Source organism: Pteropus alecto, unplaced genomic scaffold (genome assembly GCF_000325575.1).
Source record: "Pteropus alecto unplaced genomic scaffold, ASM32557v1 scaffold24, whole genome shotgun sequence".
Lineage (NCBI taxonomy): Eukaryota > Metazoa > Chordata > Mammalia > Chiroptera > Pteropodidae > Pteropus > Pteropus alecto.
The window spans coordinates 9,234,040-9,239,986 of record NW_006439192.1 but is presented as its reverse complement, the minus strand read 5'-3'; the positions used below and the strand labels follow the sequence as shown (position 1 = coordinate 9,239,986).

The 5,947-nt window shown below is 39.7% G+C and overlaps 2 pseudogenes; both read right to left on the bottom strand.

Moving 5' to 3' along the window:
* Window positions 1-1,009: 1,009 nt before the first annotated feature.
* Window positions 1,010-1,128, bottom strand: LOC112483386 (annotated as a pseudogene).
* A 4,344-nt stretch (window positions 1,129-5,472) lies between these two features.
* Window positions 5,473-5,591, bottom strand: LOC112483468 (annotated as a pseudogene).
* Between the last annotated feature and the right edge of the window lie 356 nt (window positions 5,592-5,947).

The window sequence follows — 5,947 nt, the reverse complement described above, 5'->3', positions numbered from 1 at the left end:
TGTTTATTTCATTGACAACTCAAAGTCTGATTAGGAGAATGTGGCTTGTCCCTAAAAGTTATTAGTAAATTCTCTGGTTAATCAGCCGAGAGAAAAGAGAGGCAGGGAGAAATGCTTACTCTTTTGCAGTGTGGTAGACATTTGTCGTTTTTGACTGTCTAGCACCTAACTTCTCCCTGCCCTCCCTTTTTCCTCATCGCCCCTCTCCTTTCTTCTCCGACGGAGAGAAGCAGACATCAGTAATTCCTCTGCAGTCAAGACTTCACACTAACTAAGAATTTCTCTAAAAGAAAGAAGCAATCAATTAACTAATTATACCTTTCCACTACAAAATTTGTTTGATTCTTTGAGGAAGAGATGATTTAAATGAGTGGTGAAGAAATTAACTGGGTGTAGGCAAGCATCGGGTACCTGAGCAGAGTGGAAAAAGGTTGACAATGTGTGAGAGGGAAGATGTAATTGATAATGAAAGGTTGCTAAGAAGTTGGCTAGGAAGTTATTCAGAGCCAGGGGGAAGGAGTGTTCTACCAGGTAAGATTTCTTCTTGCAGTAGTAGTCTTGATTATCTGGTCCTGTAACTTTTCCTCTTTAACCTCTAAAACAGTAGTTAGCATGTGTTATATTTTGATTTGAGTTAAGATAATGAGAAAAAAATTATTTTACTAGATTCTTTGTTCCAAGTTGGGACACCCTAAAGGAGAATTGCAACCACGTGGAGAGGGGGGTGATGGTTGATTTGCAAAAGCAGGCCTGGCAATTGTTAACTTCTTCAGGAGAGAAAAAAGAACAAGCAACAATGAACTGGCAAACAATGGATTTTGAGTTGATCAAAGTCGCAGACTCTGCTTGGGACTGTAGTGGATAAAGAAATACAGAAAGCATGGTTAATGAATAAAATCAACTATTTTATTTTTTATTTTGTTTAGGTGAGGCAACCCTTGGTTGACTTAACAGATTGCAAGGACCTTGTCAGTTTACAATCCCTTATTTTTTTATTTTTGTTTTTTTACGCCAGCAGCATCTGGTCTTCCTAGGTGGTCTCCCATCCAAGTACTAACCAGGCCCAACCCTGCTTAGCTTCTGAGACCAGACTGGATCGGGCTTGTTCAGGGTGGCATGGCTGTAGACTCAATTCTGAATACAGCATGAGCAAATGGGAATTTATAGCCAAGAGCAGGGTGTAGGGGGCAGCGGATGGAAAATTACTAAGAGGAAATATCAAGAGTATGGAGGATTCTGGCTAAACTGACATAACAGGATTCTTGCTGAAGACAGGTTGGAGTGATCATATATCACCAGGGAGACGATGGAGGATGAGGAACCTGATCAGATATTGGGGAGCAGGGGGGCGGCAGGTATTGGTTAAACCGACTTAGCAAAGTTCTTCCTAAAATTGGATTTTACAAAGAACTGTATAGATGGACCTAGGAAAAGACTCAGGAACCTGCCTAAAGTTTGATCAAGCAAAAAAATTTTGTCAGTGGGACAGAGAGAGGAACTGACATGAGTGGTTGGAACGAGGTTTGGCACTTTATATCTCTACAATGGTGCTAATTCTTACAACTATGCTGGAAGAAACTCTCTCACCCACCTATGACAATAAGGAAACACAGGCTCAGACAGTATAAATATGTGATCCAAACTTCCTCACCCATTAGTAGTAAAAGTCAGAGCTGGATTTTAAACCCAGGCCTCTTCTAGCACTGGCTTGCCTTTATGACAAAAATGTACTCTGGGAGCAAGAAAGGAAACATTTTGCATGAGGATGGAAATTAGATCATTTTGAGGAAGATGCAGAGTCATTTAGGAGAAACTGGGTGATGAGTTTGGAAGGGTGGGCTGGGGCTGGTTGTAGGTGGCAAGAGGAGAGACTAATTATCTTACGTAAAGAAGGATCCGTTGAAGGAGTTCCAGGTGGCAAAGGGATCAGCCAGACTGTGTTTTAGATATCTCTCAGAAGAGCTATGAAAGGAATGATTTTGTGGAGATGGCAAAAAGGTTTATTTAACTGGTAGCATTTTCAACTTGATTACCTTTAGTTTTGACCTGCATCCAAAAATCAATTATTAACATAATCTTTGGTAAATCTTTCAAGTTATCTCTCAATATAGAAAAACAGGCCTTTTTTTTAAAAAAAAAAAAAAACACAACTTTTTAATTCTCCTGGTTTTGTTTTGTTATATTGCCTTCATCCTGGATGCATTCATGAAGCGGTGTGATATCACCCAGGGTTTTGCTCTAATTTTGCTAATTTGCTGCATCTTGAAATGAATTTCCTTTGCTGCAGGAGCAGCAGCAGAGCATGAAAACTGCTGAAAGAATTTTGGTTGGTTACACCTGTAGTGCCACCTCAGGCCCCGTCCTCACCTCCTCCCCACTCCCCCAGGATAATTTTCTTATCTTCTTTTTGCCATTTGGAAACATAGACACATTGTTTGCAATTGAAATATAGTTTTTAAATGCACCTCCTACTGTGTTTTTATAGAAAGAAAGCCTCTGTTTCTGGAAAAAAAAAAAAAAACACCACTGACTGAACCAAGAGCCCTTCGAAAGGGTTTTAATTACTATATTAATTGCAACCATCAGGACAAACTGGGACCCAGTTGTAGTAAGCTATTGGGCAGATTCTTGGGCTGCTTTCAAGAAAATGGGAAAACCTTTTTGGACAGAAGAGGCCAGAAGAGAGAAGGAGGCTGGCAAGGGAAAGGCACTGCCTTCTTTCAGGCTGTGAATTTTGCATCTTTAAAAAAGCCCTTCCCTCTCTAATTTGCATTTCCTGAGAAGTCTCTGATGATTCACTGCTCCAAGGCCTCTCTACTTTCTTCCTTGATGTGGATTAGAGGAAAGTGGGGCGGATATCTAAATTTTGTAGATTAGAACCTCTCAGAAAAATAGGTGGCTGGGAAAAAATATCCTTGTATTCTTGGTATGGTCCTTTTGTATGGTAATCTTTGAAATGATCACTTTTTATTCTGAAGAAGAAAAAAAAAGCAAGTAAATTCCTTCTCTGGCAGAACACCTCCTCAGCTTTCTTTGCATTCAGTTTCTGGTGGTTGGCTTTAGGGCAAATTACCACAATGTGAGTATGGTTTTGGGAACCACTGGAAGATTGATTCTATTAGTCAATTTTTATGACATTTAACTTGGTTGGTCTCTTTCACCAGGAAAATTACTGATTAAATATGGAAGAGACTAGATGGAATTGAATTCCATGCCTGAGTGATTTATTTGCAGTGGTGGCTTTTGATTGGAAACTACCACATGCGTCGTTTCTGGCAGGGCTGGGAGTAGGTTTCAGACTCAATAGGCAAACACACGTGTTCCTGATTTACAAATTCTAGCACTTACTGTGTGTCGAACACTACTCCAAAACTCTAAGCATGTTGACTCATTTGATCCTCACAACAACCCAGTGAGGTGTGGGACTCTCATTAACCCTATTTGGCAAATGAGGAAACTGAACCTTAGAGAGTCTGTGTTGGAGAGAGCAGGTCTCCAGCGTCAACTTATTCTGACCTGGTATTCTAAGAAATATTCATCTCATTTAATAGCACCTTGAAGATTCTACAGTTGATGATTATTCTTATCTTCCCCTAAGAACTTCATTTATCTATCTGTCATCTGTCTGTCTATCTATCTATCTATCTATCAATCATCTATCTATCCATCCTTCCATCTGTCCATCCATCCAATCTACCTATCTATCTAATCTACTTATCTATCTACCTACCTACCTATCTAAAAAGAATTATTGAACAGTGTTCTGGGAACAAGATTAGACACCACTATATAAGAAAAGACCCCATCCCTACGTTGAGGAGCCCCTAATCTAGTATGGAAAGCAGATAATCAAATAGTGTGCTAGAGGGTGGAGCATCTGCCCCAGGCTTGCGGGGGGGAGGGGGGATGTCACTCATCACTTCATTATTTCAACAAAGTATAGTGTTAGTATATTCCAAGTGCTGTAGATAATAGGCGATGCTCCCCATCCTTAGTAGTTACAGCCTAGTTAGAGGAGATGGACAAGTAAACCGCACATTGTAGTTCAGTGTGATAAATGCTGTGATTATGCCCAAGTGTCATTGGGTACAGCATTTGTAAATGTATGAGACACAGATCCAGGAGAGGTAACAGCCTGTTGAGGGAACTGCGCACTGATTTAGTATGTCTGGAGAGTCTGGTGTAAATGGAGAAAAGGTAGGAGTTGAGGCTGGATATGTCATCAAAAGGTCTGGGAATCAAGGGCATTGCTTACTGTCTTAGGGAACCTAGACCTCTCAAGACAACGTAAATGGTACTTCGTGCCCAGCACTAGAGTCTCAGGACACTTTAATTGAAAAGTAGAAAAGCAGAACAGCAGAGTACCCTAAAGTTAAGCAGTGATAGGATACTGAAAATTTAAGAAGATTGGAAATAACTGCTTGTAGCTATTTTTCTTACTAGAGACAGGCTGTGAAGAAGAGGATTCTGTATCCTGTGTCTGGTGCTGTGTTGGTCAGCAATAAAGATGTTAGGAAAGGAAGAGAAGGAGGGGGTTAAAAATCAACACGCATCAAATTAATGTCTGATTCTTCTATCAAGAGAACGATCATACTTCCAGGTTATAATAGGGAGCAATGGGACTTCGATAATTTGTGAGTTGATCTTTGAAATTTCTCAGTAAGCAAGTATTGAGAACATTATGAAGCGGCCAGATTGTGTACTTTTCGGAATTAAAAGGAATGGAGTGGAATTGGATAATGGGTTGTGGAATCTCTTATTCTTGGACCATTGGTTTAGATAGATCCCAGATTGGCAGTAACTAAAAGTTATTTCAATTTTAAGTCTGCTCAGTGGCTGAAATGAAGTGAGTTAATAGATGCAGTTCCGCTTTTTTTTTTTTGTGGAGGAATGCCCTAGTCACAGAAATCCCTAAAGCTAACTGGCCTTCCTTAGATCTCTTCAGATACTTTTCCAGGATGAATAGGCAGGGAGAGAGGCACCTCTCTGTCTCAGACTGACTTTTACTGTTTCAGAATGGACAGTGTACCAAGAGTACTATTTAGAAGCATGAGTCTAATTTTAGTTTATCATGAAATTCAGTGGATCAGAAAGTACTGTGTCCCCAACCAAAAATAGATGATTAGAAAATTTTAGATGGGATATTTGGGACGAAGTGCTGGAACAAGGCATGGACAAGGATTGGAGGCTTGGCTTTCTGGTATGTAACCCTAAAGCCATTTTATCTTTTGCCACAGTGCTTTACCTCCACAGGAGGTATAGACCGTAAGCTGTTGTAAAAATTCTTTGTTTCATACAATTTTATTAAAAAAAAATTTTCTTTTGCCTTAGTGCTTTTTAATTTATTTTTTATTGTTTATTATTTATTTATTTATTTTTTAGACAAGACAACCCTTGGTCGACCTCACAGATTGCAAGGACCTTGTCAGTTTATGATCCCTTATTTTTATTTCTTAATTTTTTTACTTTTTATGCCTACAGCACCTGGTCTTCCCAGGTGGTCTCCCATCCAAGTACTAACCAGGCCTGACCCTGCTTAGCTTACAAGATCAGATAGGATCGGGCTTGTTCAGGGTGGCATGGCCGTAGACAGTTTTATACAACTTTATAGACACAGTCCCTGACATAATGTGTGGCACAGAGTATGAGTTCAGTAATTGTTAACAAACAAATGCAGGAATGATGTCATCAGCACATAACAGTTCGCCTGTACTATGTGTAACAGAGCTACTATAGGAATGAGGAATCTTGGCATAACATGTGCATTATAGAAAGGAAAGGTTTAGGTGTCAGATAGCAACAGACTTAGAGAAGAAATTCAGGACTAAGACATTTCTGTGCATGTAGTTCATTTTTGTTTTTTCCTACAGTCCCCTGCTAAGCCAGCCGTCAGCCTTTTCTCTTAAAGTGCCATAGGTCATTGAAAAAAAAATTTTTTTCTGTGTTA